This window comes from Pteropus vampyrus, unplaced genomic scaffold, assembly GCF_000151845.1.
Source record: "Pteropus vampyrus isolate Shadow unplaced genomic scaffold, Pvam_2.0 Scaffold181, whole genome shotgun sequence".
Classification (NCBI taxonomy): Eukaryota; Metazoa; Chordata; class Mammalia; order Chiroptera; family Pteropodidae; genus Pteropus; species Pteropus vampyrus.
The window spans coordinates 2,361,611-2,382,792 of NW_011888962.1; positions in this window are offsets into that span (position 1 = coordinate 2,361,611).

Sequence of the window (21,182 nt, forward strand, 5' to 3'; positions counted from 1 at the left end):
AAGATAGAGTTTGAACTTCAGCTTTATATGATGGTGTTTCTCAGATTCCACATTTTAAATCATCTAGGTTATCGATGTCTATTACTGATTCACGGAATTTCAGAATTATGAAATCCAACCATTTTATTTCACAAGTGAAGAAAATTAGTAATTTGTCCAAGGTTAAATTTCTAATTATTTGCAACATTGGGACAAGATCACCTGAACTTCCAGCTTAGTGTTCTTTTTATTCCAAAACACGTGTGCCGTAGCTCTCTTACCAGAATCACACTACAGATTACAGGACCCTGAAGGAAGAGAGAAGAGAGCCCAAGTATACAGAGCAAATCATCCATGTTGGCAGACCCTGAAATCGGCAGTAAAGAGCCCACACCCCTCCCACTCCCACTCTGAGAATGCGCCCAAACACTTATGAGAGATGTCTGGGGCAGGAATGGCCAGAGCCCAACCTTAGGAAACCAGAGTGGATGTGAACAGGTACTAGAGAGTTCTCTCTGGAGCCATGCTAGCAGAAGAAACCTCACCTGCCACCAGAGGAAGGAAGGATGTTTGCTACAGGCTGGAGCTACAAGCCTTTCTCTGCCTGCGACTTTCAGCTTCGCTGGTAGGAATAAAGCCTCCTGTATCGGTCTGCTCAGCTGCCCTAACAAAGTACCACAGAATGTGTGGCTTAAACAACAGAAACTTCTTTTTTCACGATTCTGGAAGCTAGAAGTCCAGTATCAAAGTATTAGCAGAATTGGTTGCTTCTGAGGCCCCTCTCCTAAATTTATAGATGGCTGTCTTCTCTTTGGGCTTTCACATGGTCTTCCTTCTGTATATTTTTGTGTCTTAATCTCCTCTTCTTACAAGGGCACCAGCCATACTGGATTAGGGCCCACCAGCCATACTGGATTAGGGCCCACTCATTTTAGCTTACTTTGTTCTTTAAAGACCTTATTTCCAAATATAGTCACATTCTGAAGTACTGGGGTTAGGAATGCAATGTATGAATCGGGGGGATACAAGTCAGCCCATAACACCTCTTGAACATATACAGGAAGCAAACCAAAAAACCCAACAGCTTGTCTTCTTTGCTTTATCACTTGCCTCTACTAACCGCCCTAGATGCAGATTCGTGTTGGTGCTGCTCTTGCCTGTCTCTGCCAGCCTTCCTCTAAATCCAGGAAATTGCCCCATCGGCCAACTTCAGGAAAAACATGCTCGTTCCTCTCTCAATCTCTCTCTCTCTCTGTTTCTTTCTTTCTCTCTCTCTCTCTCTCTCTCTCTCTCTCTCTCTCCCACACACACACACACACACACACACACACACACACACACACAAAAGTATTTTCTCCACTCTCTTACAGATTTACTACAGATCAAAGTCTCCAATTCTATAAACATAAGAGAATCATAAGAACTTCTAAAGAGCCCTATAGAAATCCACTGGAGGAAAAGGTCCCACTTAACCCACTGTGGTAGGCAGAGCTCTAAAGATGACCCCCCCCGCCCAAGATTTCCATCCTCCGGTTATTCAATCAAACACTATTCTAGATACCACTGTGAAGGGGCTTTGCAGATGGAATTAAGGTCACCAACGAGCTGACTTTAAAATACAGAGAATATCCTGGGTTATCTGGGTGGGCTCCAGATAATCACATAAATTCCTAAAAGCAGAAGTGGAAGGCAGAGAGTCTCTCAGAGAGGCACTGTAGGAGAGATGGGGCAGAAGAGGAGATTAGAGGGATTCAAAGTGTGAGAAGGACTCAACCTGCCATTGCTGGCTTCGAAAATGGAGAAAGGGGGGCCATGAGCCAAGGAATATGGGTGGCCTCTAGCAGCTGAGAAGGACCTCTGGCAAAGATCCAGCAAGAAAATGAGGATGTCAGTCCTACAAATGCAGAAAACTGAATTCTGACCCATAAAACTATGAGATAATAAATTTGTATTATCTTAAACTACAGTTTATAGTAATTTATTACAGTAGCAATAAAAACTAATATACCCACCCGGTTATTAAATGTAATTTCCTCACATTGGTCCCTTTTAAAAACAAATTTTTTCTCATGTCACCTAAACTCACATCATTCTGAGTGGTAGGTATTTCTATTTGCCACTAATTGAACTAAAAGTTAAGCTAAAATTCATGCAGCTCTCTACAAGTGACATCTAGAATAAGCAGCTCGCATCCTGAACATGACACCACACTCATATACATCCACGGTTGTATTCTCTGCCCTGAACTTCCCCCATGACTGTGAAGGGCTGACTGTACTCTCTGGAGATCACAGATTTCTCCAGGAACCTCTGCTCTGCAGACAGATCCTGAATCGGATCCCAGAAGGAACTGTCCTGGCCTGCCACGATGTTTTTTATGATGCTCACTCTTGCGACCTCACATAGTACTTGGCAATAAGAATGGCAGGGATATTTTTAAACACTACCTTGAATGAAACGAAGTGAGAGTTCAGAAAAGTGCACACCATCCAATGGATAAAAATAGCAACTGAAAAAAGAAACAAACCACCTTTAGGTAAGAACCTCCTGACAGAACAACTAAAGGGCACAACACTGTTTTTGGCACAAGAGTCCTAGGAGAGACATTGTTCCAACCCACCTCCAGGGCACCACCACCCCAGAAGGCCCTTCCCAGCAAGAAGCCATGCCTGTAACTATGAGGAGCTGGGATCTATTCTTCTAGGACAGAGAGTCCTTAAAACCAGTTACACACTCCCACGAGGCTGCAGCATTTGTTCTCTGCAGGGTCACATCAGAGTAAATTGCCCTCCAGCCGAAAGTCCCAGCTCCACTTTGTGGGGGTCTCTCCTAATGGGTTATGAATCTGCTTCCTTACCCTTCAAACCCTAGGAAGGTGATGGGCCCAGTGTTACTATCCTCGAGATGCTTCACTATTCCTTATGGCTTTCCTCACCCACCCAGGCCTTTGTAAAGAGTGTTTGTGTTCAACTCTCCTCAAATATTATCATTTGCAGGCGCTGACACCCTGACTGACGCATCATCCTTCATCTTAGCTTAAATGTCACTTCCTCAGAGAAACAGACCAACAGACTTGGTTGCCCTGGCACTCTGACTATTAGTTTATAGCACTTACCAAGGTTTGTAATTACATTGATTTCTGTATTTAATTTCTCTCCTCTCCTCCTCCTCCTCCTGCTCCTCCTGCTTCTCCTCCTCCTCCTCCTCCTCTTCCTCCTCTTCCTTCTCACTCCCCACTCTCTTACTATACTGTAAGACCCTTGAGGGCAAAGGCATGTCTTCTTATTCTCCCTTAGACACAGTAACTAGCTCAGTGTTTCTCACATTCTAATAAATAGTGGTTATTATTGGGCCCAGCATTTAACTCTATCATCCTATTATTGCCTGTATTCTTACTGAGTCCTTTTCCCTCAGAAAGAAAGCCCTGATTGTATCTCTCTAATCTGTATCGCTGCCCTGCATGCAGAGGTGATTAACAAATGTTTGTGGCACTAAATTGAAGGCCTGCAGGGAGTCATCTACTCATTTAAGAAGATGGTTTTTGACAATATTCACTTTGGCTCAGATTTTGGAAAAACACTACAGATCAAATACATACTAAGAATGGTGAATGAACTGTCTGGGGGAAAGAATACACTGTTCTTAGAGTTACATTTATTTTTCTTTATGATATGAAATTCTTTTATCTTTTGTGAAGACACATGAACTTAATTAAGTTGAAGAGATTATATTCCCTTTCTATGCAGTTTCAAAATGTCTTTCCCCAAAATTGATACCCCTCAGTTGTTTTAAATGTCATTTTGTTTAACATTTCTTGTCTTAAAATTAGTAAAGAAAACAGAAATAAAATAACACAGATATATAAGTATATCCTGAAAGGAATTATAACAACTAATGTGGAAAGATGAAGATCCCAAAGGTAGGGCTTGCAATGAATGACAGGTGAAATTTTTCAAAGCCTATGAGCTTTTTTATTGCTCTGCTCACTCAGTGTATGCCTTAAATGAGTATAGCAGAGTAGATCTTTGTAAAGCAGCTTGTGTGTTCCCATTGGAACAACACTATAATTTAAGATTGTGTCCTCCATTATAAGACTTAGCATACACATGATCTAAATAATAACATAAGTGATCCCAACGTACTAATGAGTACATAGATTATAGATTATAAATAATAATAATAATAACTTGTAGAATCATGACTTTGGCCTAAACTAATCATTTAGCTGAGATGTTATGAACAGTAATGAAACATTAGTGACAACAATTTTCTTACCTTTTTTTAATATTTAAAAGAACTCATTATGCACGATTTACATAGCCAATTATCTTTAAAAAAACAAAACAAAAAAAACTTTCTAGTGATGTTTACACAAATGCCCATTCCTTACTTGCTTATGTGTTTGCAGGCAGAGAGATTAAAATTTTACCCATTAATATCACAGGATTGTCCTTTTCAAAATAACCACTGCAAGATCTAAATATTTGTATTCAAATTAAGGACTTTAGTTGCAAGAGGAGATTCATGGAACTGATATTCATCTTCATTATTTCTTTTTCTTCTATCACGTGGTAGAACCTCAGGAGTAAAAAAGCAAAAGAGATTTACATCAAGTGGGTTAAGTGTCCAAAGGATTAGAAGTGGAACTCAGAAAAAAAGATTTGGGGGCCAATTCCAAGGCAAATGATGCAATCAAGTTTCTTTTGCTTTATTTGATTTGGATCGCAGATCTAACAAACGGCAGAGCTGAGGTGGAGGTGGAGACGCTAGCTCAGCTGAGGCCTGGCCATACAGCCCTCTTCGTTCCTAGTAAGAGGTTTCACCACCATCCCATAAATGTTAGGTAGCTTCTCCCCACAATCCCCCAAAAATTAAAGTGAGAGACAATGGAGAACATGTGTGTATGTGTTTTAAAAGAAAATGTCACCATTATTGAGGTTGTTTCCTATATTTTCTACTGCTGAAAATTCTCAGAAAACTTGCCATTTCTGGAAATTAACATGTAAGAATCATGTCCTCTTCCATCATCAGTTTCCCAGGAAATGCCCCCTGATTACGGCCCAGAGATGGGACTTCAGAAATAGCATTGGAAAATCATGTCCTAAAATATGTTTGATGATTGAGATCTCCCCAACCCCCATCCCAGAAGACAGCTAAGATAATGAGAGCTGCCCCTATTAGATTCAACATAAACTTCACTGTGAGACCTGGCGTCTCTCCTCCCCATTTCTAAATGCTTTTCAGGTTCCTCCAAATTACTGTACTAAATGCCAGATCTTGAACAATAAGTTTCCAAAATGAGAAAATGGAGACTTAGCCACTAGAAAAGGCAAAAGACATGAACTGTATTTAAAAAGAGGAAATTGACTATTGGCTTAATAAATATGCTTACTCTATTGAGTGAGGCAAATATAAGCTCGGATGACAATCCCGAGTTAAAAAGAGACTGTAATGGGACTATCTCTTGACCTCTAATTACAGCAAGTTAGATCAGGAGATGTCTCTTATGAGCAAGAGATGGCAGGAATCAATGACTCCATGAAATGGCTTTTGCTTTACCCTCCTCACAGTGTGCTCAAAGTTGTCTACATTAAAAACCAGGGCTTGTGTTCTGGGCAAGACATACTATCTCTTGAGCTTCCCTTCCTCGCCTGCAGGATAAAATGAACTTCAGCTTGAGGAGTTTGTTAAAGATGTAAGTTACCATGCCTCATTCTGAGAGATTTTGATTCAGTAGGTCTTGGTCAGGAATCTTATTGTCCATACATATAGTTCCCAGATTTCATATTATACACAGCATAATAGGTGTGTGTGGTTTTCTTTTTAACTTTGAATCTTTACCTCTCTAATTCTTTTTTAATTTTTAAATATTGCGAAATGTGGAATGTATATTTCCTGTTGACAAAGTATAAAATAGATGCAGATTTGAGCAATGTACATAAAGAGGGAAAATATATTAATATCCTTTAACTTAATTTTAATCAAAGAATCTATTCTAAGAAAACAATCCCAAGGGCAGATGGACTTTTGCACAAAGATATTCACAGACACATTATTTTTGTAGGGGGGGAAACCCCAAAATGACAAAACAGAACAATAGTTGAGTAAATCCATAAAATATCATAAAGTAGCTAATTAGTATGGATAAATTGCAATAATGGATTTTTTATGATACAATTAAGTTCTAATGTTACATGAAACAATAATATATAAATATAGATGTACAATAAATCTTATCTATATAAAGAAAAAATAAGTGCATAGAAAAAGACAAGGAAGAAATAAAATAATAGCAATGGTTGGTACTGGTTCTTAAACTGACCTAACTTTAATGAAGCCCACTGAAGAGAGAAAAAGCACACCTTTTTAAAAATCTTGAAACCAACTATTTGATCTCTCACATAAGAGCTTACTAAATGACAATGCTCTCCCACTCCAGCCAAAATTGCCCAGTCTATACATCTTCCCTGGCACCCTATGATCCAGCCAGAATGGTACAGGAAAACAAGGCCACATGATAATCACAGTAAAGGTGTGCTCTTTTCTTTTTTTATTTCTTTTGTTTTTTTGTTGTTTTTTTTTTTTTTTTTTTTGCAACCCTCTAGCCTAAAACTCATAAAGTCATAATCCCAGAGGCAAGATGCAGTCAGAGGGTCCACACACCTGTTTTAATAGGTTTTAGTATTTAGGTGTGATAAGGCCAACAGATCAGAAGATGACTGGCTTTGAAAAGACAGCTTATTATACTCACAGACCCCAAAAAAGGGAATATACATCATGCCACAGGGGCCACACAGGGAAGCACCCGGGTTGGTCATGAGGCATAAGGAAAGGGGGAAGTGTGGGCCAGCACCTTTATTACGGTTTCTGCAAGAAGGAATAGGCCAGGCAAGGTAGACAAGCTTAGGATTGACTGGTCTGAATAATTTCATCAGGTTCAGGGGCACGGGGGCCTGGTACCTGACCCTGGGTGATTGGGCAGGTACAGCCCGGTCCAGAGTGTGAGGGCCCGATAAGGTAGGTGGTTGAAGTGTGGACTTAATTACCTGACTAAAACAGGGAACTGACTGGCCTCTAGCCAGGGCCTCAAAACTGGGTCAAGACAACATTTAAAAGATTCCATTACAACAACTGTAAACAGTTGCAAAATATAGACCATTACTTGAAACTCTCTAACATTATGGCGGGGGTGGGGCGGGTACATTCAGAGATTACAGCAATATTTTTTTTAAATAAACCTTTTATTTCCTTACCCATTTCTCTCACATGACAGATCAGCTATCCTCAAAATACCTTGAGGTGAGGAACTTCTCCAAACATTAGTTATTTCCCTCTCCCCGACTTGTCTCCAGAAAAGCCTAAGAACACGTCTGGGAAAGTAAACACTCCTAAATGGGCAGATTAGGGAAGAGACTGACTCCTGCCCAGCTAGAATGTGGAGAAAGTCAAGGTGTGCTCTGGAAATCTGAATAAACTCTGTTGACTGTACCAATGTCAATGCCTGGTTTTGACAATGTTCTATAGTTATGCCAGGTGTTACCATCAGGGAAAACTGGGTTCAGGGTACACAGGACATTCCTTACATTCTTTTGCAGCTTAATGTGACTACATAATTATTTCAAAATGAAAATATAAAATCAAAACATAATTATCATAATAAAATCTAAGAGAAATATTTTATTTTTTTATTTCAACCCATCGCAGACCATATTTAGTCTATCAGCTTAGCAATTTAAAAAAGAATTCTCTGACAAAAAGTATATTTGATAATTACACACCGATGTTCATAACAGCAATATTCACGGTGGCCAGGACATGGAAGCAACCAAAATGTCCTGCGATGGATGATTGGATAAAGAAGCTGTGGTACATATATACAATGGAATATTACTCAGCCATAAGAAGAAATGAAATACTGCCATTTGCAACAATGTGGATGGACCTCTAAATAATCAATGCTAAGCGAAATGAGCCAGACAGAAAAAGTTGAAAATCACATGATATCACTTATATGTGGGATATAAACCTAAAAGCAACAAACGAACAGGACAAACAAATAGAGACTCATGGACATGGACAATAGACTAGTGGTTACCAGAGGGTGGGGGAAAGGGGGAGGTAGATCGAATAAAAGGGATCAAATATGTGGTGACAGAAAGAAATCTAACTATGGGAGGTGAACACACAATGCAATATATATATATGCTTTACTGTTAAATTGTACACTTGAAACTTATTGGATTTTGTTAACCAATGTCACCATAAGAAATAATAAAATTTTTCAAAAGTATATTAAACATTCAAAGGGTCTTTCGGAAGCTGTTGAAGTCACTTTCCTGGAAGACGCGAAATGTGGGCGTGTTCTGTGTGTATGGGGTACGATGGAGGAATTGTGATCCTGTTGGGGCGGAAAACAGGACGCACTCATCTCTAGGGATGTCCTTTCTCCACACTGTTCCCATCAGTGGAAACTAGACACACCTTCACTAAGAACAGAAAGAACTGGGTGTTTGAAGGGGCACTCTTTTCCACATCCCTATCATACACATGCTGAGTACTGAACAAAATGAAAAATAAGAGAAATACTTTGTGGGAGGAAGTAAATATCAACTTTATTACCGATAAGACTGATATTAGAAGATGTGGCCTATACTGCTCACAAGTGGGCTTCCTCATGCTGAGCCGCTGCAGGCCTCCCACACAGAAGGCACACTCCCTTCAGACAGCTCTCTCCCAAGAGACAAAAGGAGGGGAAAGGCATGAAGTCCTCCTGCTCAGTTTATCCTTCCAAAGTGAGCAGTCGGAGTAAGACACTCTTCCTTCCCTGGGTGACTGAGCGAGTGAGTGAGTGAGTGAGTGAGTAAGGAGCCAGGTGTGTTACTAGTGGAACTCGAATTACATGCCAGGAAACAGTGAAGAAAACTTCCCATCCACCACAGTATTAGCATCCTTGGCTGCCGTAACAAGTTACCACAAACTGGGTAGCTTAAAACAACACAAATTACTCAGCAGAACCATGCTCCCTCTCAGGGTACTGGTTAAGAATTCTTCCCTGGCTCTGCCTAGCTTCTGGTGGCTGGGGCAATCCTTGGTGTCCCCAATGTCTGCCTCCATTATCACATGACATTGTTCCTCTATGCGTGTGTATTCACATGGCCTTCTTATAAGGACACCAGTCATTGGATCTAGGGCCCACTCTAACCCAGTGTGACCTTGAATTTACTAATTACATCTGTGAAACCTTACTTCCAAATAAGGCCATATTCTGTGGTTCTGGGTGGACGTGAAGTTTAGAGGACCCTGTTCAATCCACGACAACCACTGCCACCAAGAGCAAGTGGGCTTATGGTCTTTTAGAAACACAGTCATTCCATAGCACACTGAAGGCATCATCATAATTATTTTCTCCCTTGAAGCATCTCCATAGGGGAGAGCTAGTTAAAGAGAACATAATCGATAAAACTGATCATAACATTAGAAAAGCAGTCATATCACTGTTGCAGACAGAAGAACACTGTAGACAAGAGCCAGGCCTAGACCCATCTGTGCTGCCTTTGTTATAGTAGGAGGGTCCCATGGATTTTGACGTGATAAGGGAATAAGATGCAGGAGTAGGATGCAGTATTACATATTGTTGGTTCTGAATATTGTCACTAGGAAAGAGCCCAAATAAGAATTGTATCATACCCATTTTGTTTGGTATGTTATAGGACTATTACACAGAGGCAGATAAGAGTTCTCTCCCATGTCATATCTAACAAGCAGAGCATATATCACATCTAGAGGGAAGTAAAGGAAAAAATCCATGAGAAGTGCAGCTACTTGGTTTTGCCCTGTAGAATCACCAGAATCTCAATCTCACTGATTTGTGCAAGGTCCATCCAGCCAGGTACCTACCTGTCCACCCACTTATGTACTCACCTATTCACTCACCCCTCTAACAATCAGCCAAACCAAGAACAAATTTAACTTTAACTTGGGACTTGATGTAGATGTCCAAAGGAATTCTGATACCAACTTTTAATTCCTCTTCCTAAAGAATTGCTAACTCTAATACTGTGGCTAACAGAACATTCCTATCCAGTCTAGTCCTCTTCCATCTGTTTTATGTTCCCCTTATTCCATATCTACACTGAGATGTCTACTTTTTTTATCAGGCCCCTTGTTATCAAGTAGTCACAGATATTTTATGAGTCTTTTATGAACTTTTCCAAGAAAAGTCTTTCAGTACAAAATGTTCCGTCGATGGATAGTTAAAGAAGGCCTTGTTTGTTCTCAGTGTGTAAATTACTGGATTCGGTTTTTATTTCTTAATGAAGAGAGCTTTGTTATGCAAAAATTCTCCATCTCTCTCTCACCTGTCCTCTCTGGGTCTGTATCTGGACTCCCTCCAGTAACTGTGGCCCCATCATTAGTGCCTTGGAGAGTTATTGCATGGCACCAGGTTATAATCTGGAGATCCACCAGCAGGAGATGCCATCAGCTATGTGTTGTTGGCTACACAGTATTTTAAAAAGACGGACTTTATTGCCAACTTTTTAAATTAGAAGAATTCACATCAAAACCAACATTTTCTTTAGGTCCTTGTGAAAACTTAGAAGTCTGGCAACAATGGGCTAGAGGTAGTAATAACTGCTCCCCTTAAATGAAGAATGTGTTTCTATCATTTGCATAAACCACCTGGCCACTCGAGGAATCTGGGTCCAATCCCTGGCTTACCACCTTATTCCTAATATTATGTAGGTTCGTGCATAGATAAAATAATATGCAACATCACTAATGCTGTGATTGGTACATAAGACTGGTAGGCAGCCTTTCTCCCATGCCACACATTCCAGATTGTATACATTCTGTCACTAACTGTGGGGAGTCCTGATGCATTGCTGACAAAGCATCTCCCCTGACACTCATGTCCAGCCTTGGGGACCAAAGGCTTTCTGCTCTGAGTTGCCTCTGACTATGCAGGCTCATTGCCACCTTCAGCAGCTGACCTCTTTTAATCTGAAACAGAATGGTGAGAGGTATCTAAGAGTATGAAGACTTTCTTTAATCTCCTTACAACCCTATCTTCTGTTTCTTCTGACTTTTCTCCCCTCTTCCATTTTGCCAGAGAGTCACTTCCTTTAGAAGCTTTTACCTCTCAACCAATCTAAAGCCTACGCTTAGCACAGCACACTTACACATATCTAGTATCACATTGTCATAGATGCGCTATAATCGGAGAGTAGCACCTCGAGATTTTGGCGAGTTGGAGGATAGCACCATTTGGTGGGACAACCTTCTTCTTTTCTTCCCCAATATCACCCGTTCCCTGCATCAGAGGCAATCTCACATGTTGTCGTTCTTAGAAAAACAGCCGAGTGAAACTAAGCCAAAGTGTCAGAAAAATAGAGTAACAGTGGATCATATTTATTGGGGTGGGGGACACTTTTCTTACATAATAAAAAAGTCTAGAGGTAGATAAACCAAGGCAGGTTCTTTTTGTTGTTTTACTCCAAAGTTTAGGAGCCCCCTCTCTCTCTCTAGCCAAGGACTTCATGTTCGCTGACCCACACAGACTTTACTTGGTCAGAAGAATTTGTTGTTTGCATAGTAATGTGTTGAACAAAGTGAAGCCTGCTCCAGGCTTTGCAGGGGAACTCATTTTACTAATCATACCTGTTTTAATATAAAAGTTTACATTTAAATCATCATAAATTTTTAACCATGCAGCTGGTGGAAACTATTGCTCTCCTTCCTAAAGTTTTCAGGATTACAAAGACCAACAAACGCAGCCAACAAACGCAGAGTACCTGAATCCATTTGCAATGTTTGGGCTTTCTGTGCACTACCACAAGAACTACCATGTAGTCCTTAAAAGGTCACCCTCTTTCCCATCACCTGCTCCCCAGGATGCACCTCTGCAATACTGCATTCTCAGAAATCTCAAGAAATCCTGAGACCTTAGCAAAAGCTGCACACTGGTGCTTTAAAATGAACACAATAAGCATCAACATCATTACATATTAGCTACGTCTGTGCATGCCATGTAGGTTGGAAGTGAATCATCATTCAGAAATTATTTTGGTACAAAAGTTAAACATAAAGACTCCACCAAATAAACAGTTTTTATAAAAAGGTTTCATGTGACAAAAGTCCCTTCTCTGGCATCAACTCCCGGAAATGATAAATATGACTCATTAGCATAGAACAACTCATATTCTAAACAGAGTGCAATCGCTCCCGAGGAACCCATCCTTATCTCTCGGCCAAGAGGCCAGCCTGGGGGATGACGCAGCATCCTTGGCTCTGTTGTCCTTATCTGATCAGGTTCTGTCTCAAAACTGAGCTGGATCACTTCCGCTCTGCAAAATTATGATCCAGCTCGATCCCCACTGCTTTCATGAGAATGTTACCAAATACTTCCACCCACAACAATCTCCCTTCCAGGAGGTCAAAGCATTTGTCCAGCTTGCTTACTGCCCACTATTATGCACTGTCTTAACAGTTAATGTCCTAAATATTTCTCTCCCTATAACTGAGACTCATGTATTCCAAATTCCAACATAACAGGATTTATCACCAGAATTTCTTTTCTGGTTTATATGAATAATGAATTATGCAAGATGAAAATTACTTGTATTGATAAAAATTAGCAAAAGAGGAGAGAAAAACTTAAGGAATAATAAAGAGAAGTGAAGCAGATGGGAGAGAAGGAATGGGAGTTCTGTGAAGACAATAATTAACATTAATTTAGTCCCATACACTGTGCCAAGCAGCTCACATGTATTATCATTTAACCATCACAATCCCCATGAGGTATGTACTTCTCAGTAAACTCATTTATACAGTTGAGGATATAGAGGGCTAGGAAGTATTGCGAAATCACCAACCAATCTTCTTTTCTTCCGGGCTCACAGCAAACTATGCTTTCGTAGTGGATCGAATAATTGGCCCATTTCTTTACCTCTCCCCATGTCCTCACTCTTTGCCAATGACTATGAAATTCCTGCCACTAGAGGTGGGGTCTGCTTGCCTGCCCCTTGATTTTAGGCTTAGCCATATGACTTAGCCATGTGACATCATAAGCAGATGTGACATAATTGCCTGGTCTTGTCTTCCTATAGTGGGTGAATGGTGTTCCCCCAAAATTTGTCTACTTGGAACCTGAGAATGTGACCTTATGAGGAAATAGGATCTTTGCAGATGTAAGTAAGGATTGAGATGAGATCATGCTGAAGTAGGGTAGACCCAAAATCCAATGAGAGTACCCTCATAAGAGACAGAAAAGGACACACAGATATAGAAGAGAAGGCCACAGAAGATGGAAGCAGAGTTTGGAATTGTGTCTCCACAAGCCAAGGGACACTTGGAAGCACTAGAAGCCAGGAAAAAGTAAGGAAGGAGTCTTCCCTAGAGCCTTCAGAGGGAACGTGGCCGTATTGACACCTTCGACTTCCAGACTTCAAAACTATAAGTAAATAAATTTCTCTTATCTTAAGCCACCCAGTTTATCGTACTTTGCTATGGCAGCCCGAGGAAACTAATATACCTCTTATGCTCCTGCCATCACCTCAAGAAGAGCTTCCTCCAGGTAGCTGCTGCCCTATGACCCGAGACCCCAGTATGAACACTTGGGGAGTGGACCTGAGCTCAAGCTGCCCAGCCAAGACTATCCTAGATCAGCCAGGCTGCAGTCAACCTGCAAAGTCATGAGTGTGACAAAAAACAAAAAAACAAAAAACAAAACGCTTACTGTTTTACAAGCCAATGCATTTGGGGTGGCTTCTGAAGTAGCATTGTTATTCTAATAACTAACAGCTACAATTTCCAAGGCTCCCTATTGACTTCAAACTTTCCATTCTCCCATTACTGCTCTCTACATATTACTTTATACTTCACTGAAACTGGACATTGGGCTCTTTCTTAAACATGCCTTGTGATTTCCTGCTTCTATATCTTTGTTTCCCATTTATCTCCATTCCTTCTAATCCAGTAAATCTTTCATGCCCCAGCTCAAATACACTTTCTTCATGAGTTTTGTTCTCCCCTTTCCCTCAGCCACACTCAACGAAATGTATGACCTTCCCTCTTTCATTCCCAAGATACTTTCTTTGTGTTTCTTTCATGTCATGTGTCATCATATGCCTTTTATCATAATTATTTGGACATTTGACTAATCCAATCACACAATGTAAGCTTGTTGAAGGCAGAGAGAGATTGTGTCTTCCTCAACTTTTTAACACATACATGGTGTGTGGCATGTGCAGTGGATTATAAATAAATGTTCACTGATTATTTAAGTTTAGCATGTGTATGTTTTATCTCTCCCATTAAATCTTTGATGGTGGGGACCATATTTAAATTCCTGCTATATCCTTCATAGCACTTACCCAGTGTCCTGTACAGCAGCAAGTACTCAACAAACATTTGTGAAATGAGTAAGGTAGCAGATTGGATGGATGGATGGATGGATGGATGGATGGATGGATGGATGGATGGATGGATGGATGGGAAAAAGGAAGGAAGGAAAGATAGATGAAAAAAATGAATAGATGGAGAGAATTTATACATTTCTCTAAAGTTCTTTGGCTACTAGTTCTTCTAGTCTTTGGCCTAGTTGCCAACTCACTTTGAAAGAAGCAATACTCCTCAGTGTCCACTGATAAAAAATAGGGCAGAGAGGGAATTTTTGACCCATTTTTGACAAACACATAAACCCAACCCTCCTTCCTGAAAGACACAAGCTGTTTGGGAGGGGATGTCTATTGAGCCATGTGAATGTAGCTCTGACAGCAGAGAATGACTGAGAGCTACCAGCTGGGGCAACAGTGACCTCCTGCTCAGCCACTGCCCAGAGCAGGCCCTAGTCCTCTTATGTGAATGACTCCACTAGATTTGCTCTTGGATAACAAATGCAGGATTAACTGTATAAAAAGCCTAAGAAGCAGCCAATCTGGCCAGGCAGGCCCTAAACAAAATCAAAGAGGAGGTAAACATGTTTACAGTGACCTCTACTTATACTTTCCATCCAGTTTCCCCACCTTTCTAAACCTCATTTCATCCCACAGGGATCCAAGGTGTTTATGCTGCCTTGTTCCTGTGATGGAAGAAATCTTATAAAGCAGATAAAAACTAATTTATCTGACATGCTGGTGCCCTCTCAAGAGGGATTCTATTTTAAAACAGGCTCACCGAGAAAAGACAATGTAAATCCAAGGAACTGATTCTAATACTGAAATGTTTAGTGTTATTTCTATCTGTCTCAACCAGACAACAGAGTTTAAAGCTGACCATGGATCCACATGTATTTTAGATATGGTAAGTCCACGCAGGCAGTCATTGAAAGAACTGATCCTATAAGGATGAGGCAGGTCATGACCTGACCCAGAATATACTGTTACAGTGCTGACCCAGCAAGAACTTCGAGACCTAGAATCTGGACCTCAGAGAATTTGTTGCTGAGGGTGCAAATTTTTGCATTATATACTCAAATAAGATATTTCTGGATGCTGGGGTATAAAAGGCAGTTGACTCTGTGCTCTTTCAAACTGACAGACTTAATACTTATCAAGGTTGGCCAAGGCCAACAAACTGTCGGGGCACCTCCATGAAATAAAAAACAACCAGTAAGGATCTATATCCGCTCATGTACTATATTATGTGTATTTTTTACACTGCTGATAAACCATCATAGGAGAAAATCAAGTAAAAGCACCAAGAACCAAATCCCAGGCATCATTTTCACCAGTCCTGGAACACACACCAGTCTCTGCAGTCTAGTCTAGCACAGCAGTTACTGCCAACGAAGTTGTAATGAGTGTTAGGTTTATAACACTCTAAACTAAACTACAGTTACAGGTTATCACTATAGCATCTATGAAGATCATAGGAAGGGCAGAGCCCATTTTTAAACCCTGTATAGAAAAGGTTTATCCAGTTTGTTTGTCCCAAGGTTAACTGAGTATCCTACTCTCCCATATCTTCTGAAATAATTGGTGTGGCAATTTAGAATTATGAGGCATGCCTAAACCCTAACATGCCTTCAGAATAATCCAAAAATATTAAATGTTCAGTGGAATTTTACTATTAATGTATTTTATTGTATTCAGTTTTTGAAAAATTGCCACCCTATATGTATATGTTGTGTTATAACTAACAATTCCTTATAACCAAAGTATTTATTAACCAGGAGTGTCACCTCAAATCCTCAAAAAAACCCTGCAAGTTGGGGGTTATTATTTTTTCATTATTAACATAATTATTATTTTAGAAGTTTGAAAACTATGCTAATCAACTTCCTGGAAGCCATCGCAGCTAGTAAATGATGGTTTCTATGACTCAAATCCAGGTCTTCTAGCTCAATAGTTGACGTTCGCACTGGACTGTGAGTCTTCAGCAAAATCTTCCATCATGGTCCTATTTTCTGCTAGGTTGGTGGTCCTGTGGAATCATGCAATAAGTTCTCTGTTGTGCATATTACCCTCAGCAAACCCCAAACAGCCAAGGATATGCTGATCAGTGCACTCCGCCTAACTCTGAAGCCCTAACAAAAGCTTATAGCCCCAATAAATATTCTCTGAACAAGCGAATTTATCAGAACCCTAGACTATACATGCTCATTTACAGAGCCTTAGTCACTTTCTAGGAATGAGGAACATTTTAGAGTACATATACACACATACACACACATTGTGTATCTGTGTAAGAGTGTATGTGTGCCAGTTTACCTTTTTCAATCAATTACCAACAAAATTCTCCAGGGGCTAATCAGGTCCTAATGTGTGCGAGGTGTCAAATTATAATTTAGGGATCTCTGATGCTCATGAACCCCACAATTACTTTCAATGACTAAACTAGAGGTGTTGACAGCCACATAAAATATCTTGTTCCATCAACATCTTTCTAAAATACAGTGAAAACTGCACCTGCAACTTGGATTCGTTAATCTGTGTCACTGCCTTTTTGAAAAGCACTAATAAATGTCAATGGCTGAAGGATCAAGATTATAGGCTTCTTTCTTCTCATAGAAAACTGCCACTATCTACTGGCTGGAAACCAGCAGCATGTCATTAGCTGGGATTGTTAAGCCATGGCATTGCTGATCACTGTAAACAGAGGTGTCAGTGAGGGACTAGTAGCTGAGCCTGTGCATGGTCTTTGAAATTCATCCAGTTTCCTGACCAAAGTTTATGCACAAATAGTAGATCATAAATTGGTATCAGCATATGGAAATGCTTCTTTATACAAGTCTACAAAATTAACCTGTTGACCCACTTACTAGGAAAGTTGATGGGGGGTGGTAAGGATTGAGGGTAGCTATTCTAGAACAGAATTATTTAAAAGAACTATAATGCAAACCATAGATGCAAACATGTATAATTTTAAATTTTCTTCTAGCCACATTAAAGAGGGTAAAATTAACAACTGAAATTAATTTCCACAAGATATTTAATCTAATAGATCCAAATGATCCTAAAGAGTACCATTGTAACATATAATCAATATAAAAAATATTGAGGTGTTTCATATTCTTTATTTTAGTACTAAGTCTTTGAAAACCTGTGTATATTTTACACTTCCATCTCAGTTTGGACTAATCACATTTCAAGTGCTCAAAATTTACATGTGTATGAAGATAGTAAAGATATCAATGGTTGCCAGAGGTTAAGGGAAAGAGAGGGATGAATAGGTGGACTGAAGAAGATTTTTAAGGCAATAAAAGTATTCCGTATGATACTGTAATGGTAGATAAATGCATTATACATTTGTCCATACCCATAGCATGTACAACACCAAGAGTGAATCCTAAAGTAAACTATGAACTCTGGGTGATAATGATGTGTTGATGCGGGTTAATCAACTATAACAAATGTTCCTCTCTGGTGTGGGATGTTGATAATGGGGGAGGCTATTCATCTGTGGGGACGGGGGTGTATATGAGAAATGCCTTCTGTTCAGTTTTGCTGTAAACCTAAAACTGCTCTAAAAAATAAAGCATATATTTTTAAATAGTTACATAGGACTAGTGGCTACCATATGTAACAGTAAAGTTCTAGAAGAGCTGCATTGTAATATAGCCCTGGATACAGTTAGGATAATATGGAAATGTAGTTGTGTTAGCCAGGATTCTTTGGGTTGCCCATCTCAGAAGTACAATTCAAACTAGCATGGGCAGGGAGGACATAGGGCAGGTCTACTGCTCAGCCTCAAAGAACACTACCAGATATCAATATCTCTTATTTCTGCTTCCGCATGCCAGCTTTCTCCGCAAGCTAGAACTACAACTTCTAGAAGCTTCCGGACTCATTTCATTCAATAATAGCATGCCCAGAACAGAGAGAGTTCTTCTCCATCAATTTCAATGCGAAAAATCCCAGAGAAACATTCTGATTGGTCCCATCTGCATACTATGTCCACCCACACGGCTCAGAGACAGGGTACTATGTTTCGAATCCCATAGATGCAAATCACATGTGTAATTTTTTGCCATGCACAGTACCATGCACTGTGTACTACATACCTGAGAATTGTAGTGCAGAACCTCATGGCTGGAGGGGAGAGGAGGCTCACTTTCCAAAAACGGGGACAACGCATGCATACCAGGCCAAGCACACAGTTGTACTGTGCCATAGAAGTCAGGGCGGAGGATCTCCCTACAGAATTGGCTCCTACTTGAGCAGCTCTATCCAGACACCAGTCAGGAAGTGCCAACAGCCATGATAAACCCACACGGGTCCTGTTCACGAAGAGATAGCTGGAGCAAGATAGAACTTGGGGTCTAGGTTCCTAAGTTCAAAATTCAGTCTTCCTTTCATGTCTGGGGTGATTTTCAATGGAAGTGGTACCACATCCTAAAGATGGCTTTAAACTTCATCAGAGCAGTTTTGATTGTCACAATGACTAGGGGGTGCAGCTGACATTTTATGGGCAGGAGCCAGAGATGCCTTCATTGAAAGACATTGTCTTTCTCTAGCCCTTATATTTTTATAATATATAAAATATATTATTTCATGTATATTTTAGTGCCCTGTCAAATATTTTTAGTGAGAACAATATCCAGCTGAATGTTGTCTATTTCTTTTCAAACAAAACATATTTATTATCAGTAGGTATAAGCATCTCTCTTCTTCAATAACACTTCTGGTACAACTGTGCCTGAGCATTTGCATGTGTGCATCATTTAATTTTAAATTAATTTCCTTTTATTTCTTCTTTATGTTACAGTTAGAGCATTATACTTATTTTTTAATTATAAGTTTTAAGCTTCTATGACCTACAAATTTTATTTCAAGATAATAAGGGGAATATTACAAAATATCGGCAAGTATTAAAAAGGTAGCATTGATGGGGTTGAGAATCTCTAAACTACACCAAGCTCATGGGAAAGGGCCCTGGAGAGAGAGGTGAAGAAGGAACCAGAACAAAAGAGAGGATAAGCAAGGATGGGTGCAGAGAGAGCTTGAACATGTGCAGAAAGAGGAAGTCAAAAGAAGAAAGAGAGGCAGGCCAAGGATGAGAAATGAAGCCACTTCCCCTGCCTTGGGCAGCTCTCCCTCGTCCCTGGGAGCTCCCCTCTCTTTCTGCCTCCACAATCCTGTTTCTCTTCCTTCGTGGTCTCTTCCCAGCATATTTCTGGCAAGATCAACTACAACCAATTATTTTCGTGATCCTTAACACAAACTTCCCACTGGCTTTGCCCCTGGGCTGTGAGATGACAATGAGATATGGAAGTAACTGGTCAGATACAAGAACTTACAGGAAACCTCCACCACAATATTATGAATCGATTTTAAAATTTAATGATGGAGACTAAAGAAATATTGACATATATCAAGTGCATCTTAAGACAAAGGCAGAGCACTTTAAGTATTCTAAATTACAATAATAATTAAAAATTATTACATATGACTATAAACAAACTTGGCAAGGCAAGGGTGGAATATTTCCAAAGAGCAAAAATAATTACTATGATAGTGCAGTAGGATTTATCAATTTTTTTCTGTAATAGTTTATCATTACAATTAAATATTTCCCAAAAAATCTGTTTATTGCACTCTTCTTCTACTCCCTTACTCAAAACATCCCTCCTTCTCATTGATTTATTCCTAGATTTTGCTAAACTTCCAAATCAAACTGGTTCGTTCTTCCACTGATAGTCCTCCAACTTTCCTACAAAAATGTATGAACTCTACTGGGAGATTAGCAACTAGCATCAGCTGCATCAATGTTTCAACTTAAAATTTTTTCCCATAAATTTCTCTCCAAATGTTATTATCAGTCATACATCCCTTTCTCTAATGCTAAAATAAACTGCTTAATTTTAATAACAGGCTATAGTAGTAACTCTTTAACATAATAAAAGCCTAGAGAACACACGTACCAGATATATGCATCTTGAGAAAGGGTAAATTAAAGCAGAGTTAAATTTTTAAGATGTGGATAACGGTGGAATTTGTGTTAATAATATACATAGGAATCATTAAAAAGTTTATTCGAGCTCATGCAGGAGAGCTGGCAATGGCTGATTCATATTATCAGCATTTCTTTAATCCACAAGAAACTAATATGTAGTTCTACTTTATTAACCATTAAAAATCAGGCTCATTGAACTTCATTATCCTTGACTTCTCCCCATCGGTCAAAACTGTTGAACATTCTCTCCTCAAAACATTCTCTCCTTTCAGTTTAAACAAAACTGTATTGTCCCAGTTTGGTTCAAGCCACTTGTTGTAGGCTAACAATTTCACCACTCGGGAAGAGGAAGAAGTGGGAGACTACTTCTCTAATCTGTATTCTGCCCAGTAAGAAATTCAGTGAGTGAGGGAGAACCTTGGGCTGGTCACCATAATCATCAAGGAAGAAATCGCGCAGCCAGGTCAGACAATTACCTCAGACCAAAAAAAAAAAAAAAATTACACATCAAGGAATTCAGAGAAAAGAGCTTATCACCTGATCAGAGAGTCTAAGGAGTTTTAAATCTCCTCCGAACTTCCTGTCTGTACTCTTTATGTGGCACATGGCACATGTTTGTTTCATCTTCTTGTTTTTGCACACGAGGCAAAGCTTTCACATGGAATTAGAAACTCCTTTAGGGCAGAAACTACCTCCTGACTCTCCGTAATCCTCCTAGTTCAACATAATGGCCAATAAATGTCATAAAGATAATAGTGGTGCTTACTGTCACTTCTTGACATCCATTCTACACCATGACTATTCTGAGT